Source organism: Protopterus annectens, chromosome 1.part0 (genome assembly GCF_019279795.1).
Source record: "Protopterus annectens isolate FY-2018-M chromosome 1.part0, PAN1.0, whole genome shotgun sequence".
Lineage (NCBI taxonomy): Eukaryota > Metazoa > Chordata > Ceratodontiformes > Protopteridae > Protopterus > Protopterus annectens.
In genome coordinates, this window is record NC_056725.1 from 291,207,267 (window position 1) to 291,222,101 (window position 14,835).

The following is a 14,835-nucleotide window of genomic DNA, read 5'->3' on the forward strand; positions in this document are numbered from 1 at the left end:
TATAATGAGCACTTTTGAGATGTGTAATTAATTAGCCTGCTTTTGGAAGGTGGGGGAACTAGATTATCTGGAGAAAACTAACAAATATGCGGGGAGAACAAGAAAAACTTCAGAAAAAAAAGTGAGCTAAGTTTAGGACTGAACCCCAGACCTGAGCTGTACAGATTTTACTTCTGAACTTCTGAGCTACCATGCTGTTCCTTTGACACACGCGCACACACACGCGCACACACACACACACACACACACACACACACACACACACACACACACACACACACACACACACACACACACACACACACAGCCGGCCTTAGGCATAGGCCAACTAGGTGGCTGCCTAGGGCACCGCTCTAGCAGGAGCACTTTTCCAGTATTTATTTGGTGTAGGTAAACCAGGATGGGGGGTATGGTAGGGGGCACCATGAAGCCCTTTTGACTAGGACACCAGTTGACCTAAGGCCATTCCTGCACACACACACACACACACACACACACACACACACACACACACACACACACACACACACACACACACACACTCACAAACTTTTTATACTCTTTATAGATAAAGATATACGTGTGTGTGTGTGTGTGTGTGTGTGTGTGTGTGTGTGTGTGTGTGTGTGTGTGTGTGTGTGTGTGTGTGTGTGTGTGTGTGGGTGTGTGTGTGTGTGTGTGTGTGGGGGGGATTAGTTAATCCATTGCATCCAGTCTACAGTACGTCATAGTAACACTTTTTGCAGCTCCAGAAATGAAAAGTCTTAACAGAGATCCCTTGCCAAACTGTCTTCTGTGATGTAAGCATCTAAAATTTACATTAACCACAACATTTTCTGTGCACGGAGAATGTATTTAAGTCATTGATAAACATTTTGTAATTTTATTAACAGTGAACATGTATATAACCTGCTCCAATCAACATCACCAACACCATTCTGGAATGTGCCATAGGTTTCTTTCTCTTCCTTTAAGCCATTTCTGAGATGATAAGTCAGTATTAGAAAATCAGTAAGACGTGGTAACATATATTTGCAAGTTAAGACAATGCCTTAGTAATAGAACAGAATGGAAGTACTATGCAAAGAAAGTAAGTAATATGCAATACTAACCATTTTTCTACCCATAAGTGTGTTCTCCTTCCTGGGGTGGAGTATGGAACCAGTCAGCTTCAGATGATGATTCACAACTGTCATACACAGGTTACATGACTGTGCACAATAGTCTGTGTGTCCTGCTTTTCCACTTCTTTTGTAGATCAAGAGCTCCATTATGCACACCAGTGAAAACTCTCAAGGACTCTTGGCTCCTGCCATTCCTTACTTATTTACCCCATAATGGGAGACCAGGGAGACTAAGGATCTAACAATATTCTGAAAAGGTGAAGTCACCTTGTGAAAGGTCATGTGGGATAAGGGTGGCTTGCACTAGCATAGGTCAGTGAATTAAAAAAAGTGAGGAACTGGCGGCCAAACTGCCCGAGTTCAGCAACAGATGTGCCTAAAAGACCCCCCCCACACACACACACACATGTGTACACACACACACACACACACACACACACACACACACACACACACACACACACACACACACACACTCTCACACACACACACACACACACACACACACACACACACACACACACACACACACACACACACACACACACACACGCGGGCAGTATTCGCTCGTAAATATCTAGTCACATGGCTCTTTCATTGCTGGACAGCATCAGTACTTCCTGTTACTGCAAATAACTGAAAACCAGAAAAATAGGGTGTGGGCAGTGACTCCAATGAATGCACCTTAAGAATAAATTCTGGTTAAGACCTGATAATGCCACATTCACTAGCATTAGGGACATAACTGTTGTGGCCACAGATGCTGAGGTGTAAGACAATGATGGTTATAAATATTCTAATTCCAGGTACACCCACACATTAGAAGTGACAACTGTCATCATAGGAGAGTAAAGCTTGTAAAACAGCACTGAATGTATACTGCATCTGTACAAGAACTGATGTTTCTGCTGATCTGACGATCTACTATCTAATGAACAAAGACGTTAAGAAGGTTAAGATTGTATACACTGGATAGTAAGTGCCAACTGAGGACATCTTTTTCAAACACTAATAATATTGTGCCAGATATGATGAAACATTACATGAAGTAGTTTATCACTGCAATTGATTAATTCAGAACAAGTTCACCAAGTCAGACTCAACCTTTTCTTATATATATATATATATATATATATATATATATATATATATATATATATATATATTGTTTTTCAGGAATGGATTCCAACCCTTGAAGGAGTGACACTCTATTCTTAGGGTCACAAATAACATAATTTAATACACACCATTTTGTCCTCCTTTTGATTTGTTTAAGATGTTCTTCAGAATGGAAACATTTTAGGAAAGAATGTTGCTTATACGATATTGAAATACATGCATTGCTATCTGAATTAAGTTAAATGAATAATAACTGTAACAACAATTTTAACAGCATGATAAAGGTGGCTATATTATTTTCTATTTTTCACTTTTTCTAACTATTTACAACTTGGCAACAGTTTTATGTGTGTCTTAACATTTTTATAAAGAATAGTTTGCTAGGAATAACGTATAGGAAAAAAAAATGAAAGTTTTTCATATGTTCTAGCTGGAAGATTAACTGGTTGTGATAACTTTGAATTTGTACCCCTTAAAAAAAGAGCCCACTTTTATGAAAATAGTATTGCTGTCCATATGGAGTACACATTTGATAGCACAGCTGCCCCAGTTCAAGAAAGATTTTCTAATGGGAATTGCAAGCTACCTCTCTCGTAAGAATGGATTTACAAGTTTCCCTTTCTTTAGAGAAATGATGGTCGCACAGTGGAGACTATTCTCAATATTCAGGATAATTTTTCTTCTCCTTTTTGGTCACATTCTGTTCTGCCACTGACTCTCATCAATCAGAAGGTCTAGTTTATTTCCACTAGAGGTGGCAGCCGACTGGCAGTCACCTGTCCCATCACACTGCCAGATTGGGGGATGGTAATGTATAATCTTCTCCCAACAAATTTGCATGACAACAGAGATAATCAAGATGACAGTAAGTTCTTATACCTACACATTTTATACCCCCCCTTCATCCCAATTAATTTCCTGCTGACACACTAGTTTTTGGCAGAGCAGCAAACAAATCTTCCTGTTCACCACTGGAAAAGTTGAACAACTGTTAATCATTTATTTTCTGCACATCTACATGTTTGACACAGTATCACAAATGAACTGGAACTGGGTGAACAGAGGGGGTAGATGAGAATGGTTTCTCTGTAACATCAGGCTGGCCAGGTCCATTATTTTAAATTTTAAAGGGAGTAGTGAAAGTAGAAAAATGTAGCATTATCTATCCTTATGATATTTGTTTGTTACTTTGCTTAATATTCTATTATAGGTGTGAATTAAGAGCTATCACAATTTCTATTTTATTTATTCGTGTATGATTTGAAACTGTAAAAAATTACACAATGGAAAATTTAGCAGCACTGACAAAAACTTCAGTACTCCTGTCCAAAAGTTAAAGTAAAGCAGAGTGAATAGTTCAAGATTGCAGCACTAGTTATCCTTATGTTTGTGAATTAGAAAGAGTCACAATCAGGAGTGCTAGACCACTGTATGACATAATGATCACATAATGAAGTTGTTGTATACAGACATGCCTAACACAATGCATAAAAGAAATATGCCTGGTCTAAACATGGTAAGGAAGTGCACATGAAGTGAATATCACAATGTGAAATACAAATGAGCAAGTCAAAACCTAATGTCAGAGTCTTAAAAAAATTAGAAGGGAAAGTGTGCTAATAATGCTAAACATGAAAATAATACTGACCTGCAGAAGAAAAAGGAACGCAATGAATGATGAGATATGACAGACGGCTGCATTTGCATCTCTCCTACTATGGCCAAAAGAAAATAGTGTAATTGTCTGACGGTGCAGCATTATTCAAATATTTGCTGGCGTCAACACTGTTTAAGCTACAACTACACCAATACAAATTCCATTATTGTGAGTTGTAATCCATAGCAGAATGAGCAACGTGAGCATAAAAGACCAGAATCTAGCTGATACAATAAATGTACAAACGAGTCAGCAGGTGAATGAGTCATCACAGCAAAGGAGGCAGAGTTCCGATGAGTAACAAATAACACATGGACATCTAGTTAGGAGCTGGCAATAAGCATAAATTAAGCTGGAAAAACAATGGTAATTCAGAGATCTTTCTTTCTACAGGGATGGAGAGAAGATTGTGAAGGGGAAGGAAGAGTGTATGATACAGATTACTCTGAGAGAGGAAGTCTTTACTTCTTCTTTTGGCTTTTCCCGATTAGAGGTCGCCACAGTGGATCAGCTGTCCGCTCATGATTGGCAGTGGAGTTTTACGGTGTCAAGTTGCCAGCCTGGCACCCGACCTTCCAGCGAAGGCACACACACTCACACCTAGGGCCAATTTGGAGTGTCCAATCTATCTACAGCATGTCTTTGGGAGGAAACCAGAGTACCCGGAGGAAACCCATGCGACCACAGGGAGGACATGCAGACTCCACACAGAAGGCACCCCAGCCAAGGATCGAACCAGAGAATCTCTTGGTGTGAGGCGACAATGCTAACCACTGCACCACCATGGCCGCCCAGAAGAAGTCTTTACTAAATAACAAAATTACAACATTAAGGCAGTCCTTATTAAGCTACACTGGAGAAGATGAGATTATAAAATAACTTACAAAAATATCTGTCTAGTGTCTAACAAAACAAATAAAATTAAAAATGCACTAAGGACCAGAAAACTAACAAAAAATTAGATTAATAAAAGTAAGCACCTTCATTTCTAGAATGTTTGTGTACTTCTTATGACAAAAAATTAAAACCCTTTAAATAACATTTCTCAAAATCACACAATTGGATCCTTCTAATGAATCCACAGTTAAAAAAAACTACTGCATACTTACTACTTAACATTTCCACCTTAAAACAAACAAACAAGCAAACAAACAAATAAACAAAAAAAATCATGCTAAATGAATTCTTTCATTAAGACCTACTAGGTGAAAAGAATTAAATCTGAACTGCCAGAGCAACACATGCCTTTCTAAACATCATCAGTGTCACCCACCCCATAATTATTTCCAGTGACAGTCACAGGTAGACAAATATGAAAACTCTAAAAATTGCTACATTGCAAACTATGCTCACCCAATGCATTCTTGGTACCCCTATGTTTTACTGCCCTTGCATGCTCTTCTACCCTTTCTTTCAATTTTCTTCCTGTCTTGCTTTATAAAAGGCATCACAGGACTGGCACTGAGGATGGTGAACAACAAATGTAGCCTCACAGTTGAACCTCTCCATACCTCCCACCATTTTAGCAAAGTAAAAAATTGACACAAGAAAGATATTGGGCATGTAATGGCACTGCCAACTTCCAAAACATGATGTACCACAAGGTGTTTTGGTGCCTACCTTTTTTTTGCTTCCCTCAGAATACTCTACTAAACATTGTAAGTTTTTTTCCCCTTTTATGAACACATTTAGGAATTTTGCAAATCTTTCTTGTAACTTACCTCCACCACAGTCACTGGAGCATGCTTAGCAAATCTCCTACTGATTGCACTACACAAAGTCTGTTCTAAATTGCTATCAGGATAATGTATGAACCTTCAAAAACTGTAACATCTCTTTACATTCCCCCTCCAAAATTGTATTTATTTACTTGACATTTGTTTACTGAGAAAGTCCAACTGGGTACAAGCCCATTTTCAGTGGAAGAAAAGCTCCATAGTACAATTTTAACAGAATTACAAATCAACATTGGTTACAAAGACTAAGATAATCACACAGGAGTAAAATTTGTGGGTACAATAAGAAGAAATTAAGCAAATGTAAAGCAAGCACAAAAACTGAACATACGTTATACAGAAGATAGAAAACAGTCCTTAATATGTATGTTGCATAATAATGCATACAAAATATATTACAGAATAAGTAATGTCATAAAAAGTATATACACTTTCTGGCAAGAGGCTTAGGTAGTACATTTCAGTCATAATTTCTGGGATAGATAAAGGTTAGTGTAAGAATAGAGGGAAGGAACATTAGAAGGTTAAGGAATTATGGAAATGTTAGGCTAGAAAGTAAGTAATACAGGAAGGAAAGTAGGATAGATCAAGAAAAAGTCTATTAAGGCTGGGGACAAGGAAATGGAAAAGACTACTAAGATGGCAGGGAGTGTGGACAGATCCAATTATTGGTTAGATGTTCTTTCAACCTAGACTTGAAGGAATAGTAGTGGAGTATAAATCTGATTCATTCTGGAATGCTGTTCCATGATTTGGCAATGCGGTGACCGTACAGACTAACGTCATTAGAGCTTTAAAGTTTGTAAATAGTTGTGAGAAGAGCATATGTCACGAGATGGAATATATTGTTGAAGTATAGATGATGTAGTTTGTGAAAATAAGGAGTTGTGCAGTATTTTGTGTGTTAGTGTTAGTTGATTAAAGGTGAGAAGGTGGGGTAGTTTGAGCCAATTTAGGGACTTGAGAGCAAAGCAATGGTGAGATTAGTGGGCTTGGCCTATGGCAAATGCAGCTATTTTATTATAACATCGGCTAAGTTTTGCTTTGAGGGAAGTGTGAAGATCGGTTAGAATAGATGAACTGTATAGAAGGGAGGGTAAGAGATAGGTGGTGGTGAGGGTTACTCTTGCAGAGTTGGAGATGAATTTCTTAGCCCTATACACCATGCCTAATTTTTTATTATTTTTTTATGTTGTTGCTAATATACAGGTCAAAATTAAGATTGTTGTCAATAGTTACACCTAACAGATTTGTTTGTGAAACCACATCGATTGAAGTATTGTTCAGAGAAGTAATAGCAAAGTTAGAATTACCTGGAGAAAACTGTTTTGGTAAAAATAGTAGAAGTTTAGTTTTTTGGAGGTTAAGTAGTAGATGGTTGTTGGTGAGCCAAGACTCAATGGAATTGAATGCTTCTTGAGTTAATCTCTGTAGATAAGAAAGATTCCTGGCAGAGCAGATTAATATAGAGTTGTCAGAATACTTTATTAGGGTGGCTTGTTTGGTGGCAGTATGAAGATGAGTGGACCTAGTATTGAGCCTTGGGGTACCGCAGTGCTGATTGTTAAGCAAGAACAGAAGTTAGAGTTCTGTTTGATAGATTGATATCTGTTAGAGAGATAGCAAGTGAACCATTGTAAGGATGTTTCAGTTAAGCCCAGCAGACATAGTTGGGATAAGAGTTTGGGGGTGGGACACAGTATCAAAGGCTTTGGACAGATCTAAGAACAGAAAAGAGACAAAGTTTCCTGAGTCACAAGCTTTGTTGACAGTGTCAGTAAAGGATAGTAGAGCAGTGATAGTGCTATGTGCTGGTCTGAATCCATGTTGAGTGGGAGAGAGAAGATCATTGTCAAACAGGTATTGAAGAAGTTGTTTACGGATACATTTTTTAGAAGTTTTGATAGTGGTAAAAGAATAGCAATTGACCTAAAGTTAGAAATTTCTGTGGAGGTGCCACCTTTGTGGAGGGGAAGGATGAAGGATTTTTTTTCCCACAGGGAGGGGACATAAGCTTCCCTGATATATCTATTAATGATTATGGAGACTGGGTAGGCAATTGAGTCAGCTGCTGTTTTTAGGAATTCATTAGGAAGGTTGTCTGCAGAGGGGAACTTGGCCTGAGCTTGCACAAGAGGGATGTGATGAAGGAAGTGGGAAGCGGTGAAGGGGAAATTTGGAGTGACAGGTAATAGGAGGCTGAGAGAATGTAGAGGGTGATGGAGGGAATTTGTTAGTGGATAGGTTTCGTACTGTCTTGAAGATGTGTTTGTCTACATGAATGTGAAACAAGTCTAGTTGTACAGATGGGGGGTGGTGATCATTAATAGAGGCTGGACGTGTTTTGTATATAGAAAAATTGCTAGGATGAAAGACCAAAATCCAATCAATAACTGAGCCATTTTGTTTTGCAGAACTGTTAAAGGTTGGGTGAGTAATTAGCTGTGAAAATCCAAATAGTTTTATGCTATCTGTGGGGAATTGTAAGCTAAGTTTCTGCCAATCAGTGTGTTGACATCATCTAATATTACAGTTTCCAGAGAGATGTTTTTTGACACCCATGATAGGATACTTTCCAGAGGTGATCAGTTATTGACAGTGGGTATGTATAAAGCTATATTGCAGAGACTTTTTTGTTGTTTAATTTAAGGTAGGTGATCAGTAGTTCAGCTTTGTCAAAGGAGGGTATGGACTGTGAGGAGTTAAGTAGACAGAATCAGGATATATTACTGCAACACCACCTCCTTTTCTTTTAAGTCGATCAGCTCTGAACATATCAAAGCCAGGATGAAGTACTTCTGTATCTTTTATGTGAAGTTTAACCCAATTTTCAGTGATTACTAGCATGTCAGGAGATTGTGCAGTTATCCAAGCATACAACTCGGAAATTATGTTTCACATGATATGTGTGTTTACCGAGATACATTTAAGCATATTTCATGAACCTGGAATATGGGTTGATGATAGGAATTGAGAGATGTTGGACCAGGGTTAGAGTGGATTTCACCACGGAGCTAGAGAAATTTCAAGATTGTATAGTACAGATAAGATTTAATTTGGGTTAAATTGTCAGTACTTTTAATGTTAAACAGGTACAGCTGTGCCTGAAACAGTTTAGGTTTAAATAACAATATGTTGTCTGTGTGAAATAGATGAGCAGTGATGGGTAGGGAGTAGTGATTTGTGTTATTGGTGTAAGAGGTAGTGTCTGTAGGAGAGCTTAGCATAGGTCACATAGCACCTAGTTGTGATGAAAGTGAAGAGAGGAAGAAGAGCATTAGAGTTATGAGAGTAAGGGGAATCATTCTGGATTAAGGATTATTAGAGAGGTAATCAGAAAAGCTACCTATGTGGATAGTTGGAGGAGAGTAGTAAAGTTTGCAGAAATGAAGGGAGGGGAGTAGAATGTAGATAGGATACTAGTGTGATATTAATAAAAATATGCAAAAATTCACTAGGCAAAGACCAGGTTCCAGCTTCTTTAAAAACAAACTGCTTTAATAGTAAGAAACTCACACAAGTGCTTTCACCATTAGGCTTCTTCAGGTGCATGAATTATCCTGGTAATCACACCCATTTTATATCCAAAGTTATTCAGCTTAATTGGTTCTTAAAGTCACATTGCCTTCTAATACATTACATGAATATATATATAAAAAATATATAGAATGTATATAAAATACATCAACTAATTACTATAAAAATACCAAATTCTATTTCATATATAAAAACATTTAATAAGCCTATAAAAATACTAAAGAACCAAGATATAAACTATCTACATAATGGTCTATTCTTTAAAACTGGTCTCAATGGAATGACATCATTCTGGCCATATCCTGCATTTGTCCTGAGCCTTATTATCCATTCTACTTCCATGGTTTCTGTTTTATTTCTGATGTCTCCCTTTTTCTTATTTTCATTGATAATGCCTAGTACTCTAAATTTAAAATTATGCTGAGTATTGGTTTCTTCTACATGCTTTGCCAAGGCATTAGAAATATTACCCTTCCTAATATGGTATACATGTTCTCTTATTCTATCCTTAAGAGGCCTATCTGTTTTACCCACGTAGAATTTATTGCATATTTGGCAATTAGCCAAATATACTACATGCATGCAAATGCAGGACATGGCCTGAATGATGTCATTCCATTGAGACCATTTGTGGTGGCTGCAAGTTCAGAAATTAAAAAAAAAAAAAAAAAAAAAAAAAACCTTTTGTGACTAACATTAGTCATGTCTCTAAGGATTTTTGGAATTTTCTCAAGAATATTAAATCAGATTTTTTTTTCATGTAGATTTGATCTTTGTTACTATAGATATTGTTGACTTTAACAAACTTTCACATTACCATAATTTCAATCCGGGGAAGGAAGCAGTTGTCCAACATGCAGAAATTTGCTCTTTTCTCCGCTATAGTACAATCTGGGAGCTGGTATATTTAGTTAGTGGGGGGTGTGGGGGTGAAGCCCCCTACTTGCGTGGGTTTGACATGTTTCAATGTCTTTTTTTTAAGCTGGCCAAGTTGATTCTTTTCCCTAATTAAAATTACAGTGATTTGAAAGTTTGTTAAAGTTATATTATTACGGCAGCTACTAAGTAGGGCAGGACTAGCACTGATGAGGGAAGGGATGTGAATTTGTTAACATGTATACTAAAACACTATGTTTTACAGCACAATAAACCACTCCCATAACTGATAAAAAATATATATAGTTAGAAAGTTTGTGATGAAACTAGTATTCTGTTATTTTTGTTTTACTTTGATCACTTGTCTCTGTGCTTAATAAAGGATTTTTGACTGGAAGCAGACTGTATCCTACATGGATTACTTTGGGATATTTAGTAATTCTGTATAATATTTCAAACAATATTTTTTATTATTTTTCTGATTTAGGATGAGTTTAAGTTCACTACTACTACCATTATCTGAACTTATTAATATACGGTGATTAACTAGATTTATTTGAACTGAAAATCTTCTACACAGAGAAGTTTCTTACACTGTTTTGTTTTTTGGACCCACTATACTTGTTTAGTGGGTTGTTTGAGACTTTGGGGATGCCATGGAGATTACTTGTCATATGGCAAAAGACAAACATGTCAGCATTAAAGTTCCAGGAAGACGAGCAACCAAAGTATCATGACCAGTCCTTCTGCAAGAGAGACTGTAAAAACGTCAGTACTTGGGAGTTAAAAGTCAGAGAGTGGGAAAGAGAGAGAGAGAGAAGGACACAGAGAGAGACTTCTGAATATGTGCCTCTGGATGAAACTGTTATGCAGCAACAACTGTCACAAAACTAAGGCCTGAAGTTCACTATATCCAGCCTCTTAAATTTTCCAGATCCGGCAGAGTGTTGAAGAAACCAAACAGATGTAGGGAATGTTCCAGAATTAAGTATGAGTATATAGATTGAAAAATTAATTATTAGTAATGTTCTTGAATACATACAATGTTACTTTTGATGTGAATAACATATGACATGCACAGTAAGGTGCTTTAGTTAACTTGAAAAGTATAGTGATGGAGTAAACTTACACCGATTAATGTAATAAAATGCATGCTTCTCAAAAGAATGCATTTTGTAACTGTACAATGGGGGGGGGGGGTTGTTAGATACAGGGCATATATGCTAGTGATCTAGATACAGAAATTAGCATGTTATGCGATAGACAGAAGTTTACAGATGTTTCAGAGAATTTTAGAGAATTCAGTATGCAGTACAAACCTTGAGGAGTTTACACCACATCTTCTGTGTGAATATTGTTTATTAAGCCTTATGACATGATGTCTTCTGGACACTAGCTCATGGTAGTTATTATTCTGGAAGTTGTTGCCATCCTGGAATGTAGCTAGTCATTCCTTCAGAATTCTTTGCATGACTTTCTCTCCCATGGCTATTAGGTTTACAGACTTTTTGTTCTCTGGATTTTCTAAATCCCTTCCCTTTTCCAAGGGTATTGCAGCTGCTGTTTGCCTGTCCTCAGGAACTGGCAATGGCTAGTGATCTGTTGAAAGACTAATAGAGAGGTGTCACTAGAAGAATGGCTAGCTTCTTGTTCTTTAAACACCTTCACTAAAATATTACTTAAGACATAGGCACACATACACTGACAGAAAAGAAAACAAATCATATTAATGTTTTGTTTTCATGCATTATACATTATGTATGTTTTCTTTCACTCTAGTATTCCATAAATTGCTCAATTCCTGCCTTCTGTTAAACTTCACTCCTCCTACTAAACATTATTCTGCATGTATTGTTCCCACAAATTCCATTTATTTTACGTAATGTACTTCTTTCCTTTTTAAAGACCCCATTTCCAGTTTTTTAATCTAAACTTAATAATGACTTACTATGTCTAGACAGTACAGATTGCGTCTCAGCTCAAAAGAATAATTTCCTAAGTTGTACCCAATTGCTCCCTCAGTATTTCTGGCAGGGTACTATGTAGGGCAGTTGTAAAATCTGTCAACTCATTACAGTCCCCAAAACATGTTCCTAGTTACCTCTCCCTTTCCCATCACACCTCCAGAATTTGCTATCTAAGTCTGTTTGGGGTATAACAATACCTATGAAAAAAACTTCAAAGCAAACATTCTAACCCTTCTGGACTGCAGTATACGTGGGAGACATATATATCTATATATATATATATATATATATATAGCCTTCCATTGTTCCTTTGTGAATTGCTTTACCTGTCTGTCTTCCTAATCTTTTCTAACATTGTTTGATTCTTATAGTTATCATGCAATATTTTATATACCCTGCTAATTATCCCTTTTTAACAGCAGCTTCTGTTCTAGACTCAACTAAAAAGTCTTCCAGAGCTGGTCTTTCTCTCAGGAATCCTTTCTCTCTTTCTCTTTGTCTGTACTCTGATAACAGCTCCAGGTAGTGAAGGAAATCTCTAGCCTGCAGTCCACATGTCTGCTTGGCCTCATCCCAGTCTATTGCCTTCTCTTAATAGTTATTTGCTCCCCATATGTAGGTTCCTTTGCCGGTTTTCTCCAGTAAATTTACTATTTTCTGTATCCCTACTTGTAGTCATCCTGCCCAAATCTCCTTTCCCATGTTGATTTAGTTCCTAGAATACTTTCTGCAACTTCATGAATATAATATTATGTATGGTTATTGCTATTCTCCTTAAGGGTCTATATCCCAAAATCCTACTCTCTCCTTATTTCTTGAACCCCTCACCTCACTTCATCATCATCCCTTTCTACTTTGATTTATAACCTCCTGCTTGTGTTATGTTTAGCTATAAAATATCTATATAAATCAGGTAGTCTTAAATCACCTTGTTCTATGTCCTTCACCTGTTTATTAATTATTGTCCACACCTTCTCCTCTAGTTGACAAAAATATGCCTGGCCTGTATATCAAACTAAAAGGACTAAAACATTTTCATTGTTTGCATCTTACTATCCCTATCCATGAACAAGAGCTTCCAGTTTCTCAATTTTGTATGATATTTTATTTAGTCTCTTCCCACAAATCCTTAGTTGCCATAATAGAATCCTTTTGAATCAATCCACCAAAATGCTTCATCTTACAGTGTCCCCATAAATATGGGTATTGATGAACCAGTTCATATGTGGGTGCATAATTTACAGTTATGGCCTTTGTTTTATCTTCATTGATTTTATATCCTGAAAAGACTTGAAACTGTCTCAAAATGTTCCACAATACCAACATGTCATTTTCTGAATTTGTCAAGTACAAAATAATATCATCTGCAAATAAAGCAATTTTTTATTACCATACAAATCATATCCTTGAATTTCTGTGCCTCTGTTCACACACAGTTTATCTGAGAGGAACCCTCCTACCTTAATTCTTGCTACTGATCCGACATATATCCCCCTAATTAACCCTGTTATTCTAATCATAAAATCACAGCTTACCCTAGTAAATGCTTTCTAGGCATTTGCTTCCATGTAGATCATCATTGCTCTTTTAATGCTATCAAACAATTGCACCCTGTCCATAAAACCACATTATACAATGACCCCCCATTAATATTCAAAAACATGCACACTGATTGGTCAGCATGCACGTTGTAAATCAGAGTTATAGTAATGGGAAAAGGTCCGGTCGCCCGGACTTTTTCCATTACTATAACTCTTTTTTTTACAGCAACGGAGAACGCAAGATCTCCGTTGCTTCACACTGTCTCGCTATGTTAAACGAGTTTAACATAGCGAGACAGCTTTAAAAAAAGAAACAGAGCATCTCTGTTGCTTTTTTTAAAGCTGTCCCGCTATGTTAAACTCCTTTAACATAGCGAGACAGTTTGTAAAAAGCAACAGAGATCTTGCTTTCTCCGTTGCTTTTGCCCACAGCTCTGATGTACTGCATAGGCATATGCATGCGCAGTACATCAGAACTTCCGCAGAATACCAGGCAGCTGCGGAAGGGCAGCAAGGAGGCATTATACAATGTCATTATTTAAGAAAAGTAATCATTTTTTTCTTAAATAATGTCATTAATAATAACAATAACCACTTCTGGGTGTGGGTAATGCTGGATTTACCCACGGTTGGCTTTGTTTGGCCACTCGGGCTTCACCCTCGTGACCAAACCACACCAACTGTGGGTAAATCCAGCATTACCCACACCCAGGTGTGGGTTATTGCTATATTAATCCATAGCTATCAATTTTGGCAACATGTTTGCCATTCTCTTAACTATTATAGACACAACAGCTTTGTAATCATGGTTTAAAATTGAAATGGGTAAACATGAAGGTGTGTCTGATAGCTGTTTACTCTGTTTAGACACAAGCATCATAGTTTTATTCCAAGATGTTAGTGCTTCCCCTTCTTTTAAAATACTATTAAACAAAACTTTCCAAATCTTTATCACTTTTTCCTCCTATTTTCCAAACTTTCAGAGGCATACATCATCACCACTTTTAGCTCATTTCCTCCTGTCTTAGCTGTTAGTTCTTGAGCCTCATCTTCATCTAACCTTTGCATAATTAAGCCTTCTATAAATATTTCCATTTGTGCTTTTTCTACCAGTCAGTATTATCACTCTCCTTTTCTTTTGTCCCCAATATTCTGCTGAATACCCATCCTGAAATCCTTCCTTTGTCAAATTCAGAAGCTTATTTATATCCACATATGCCTACTGCAACATTACAGTTTGTACCCTACACTTCTTAATATAATTCAATACACTTTCCT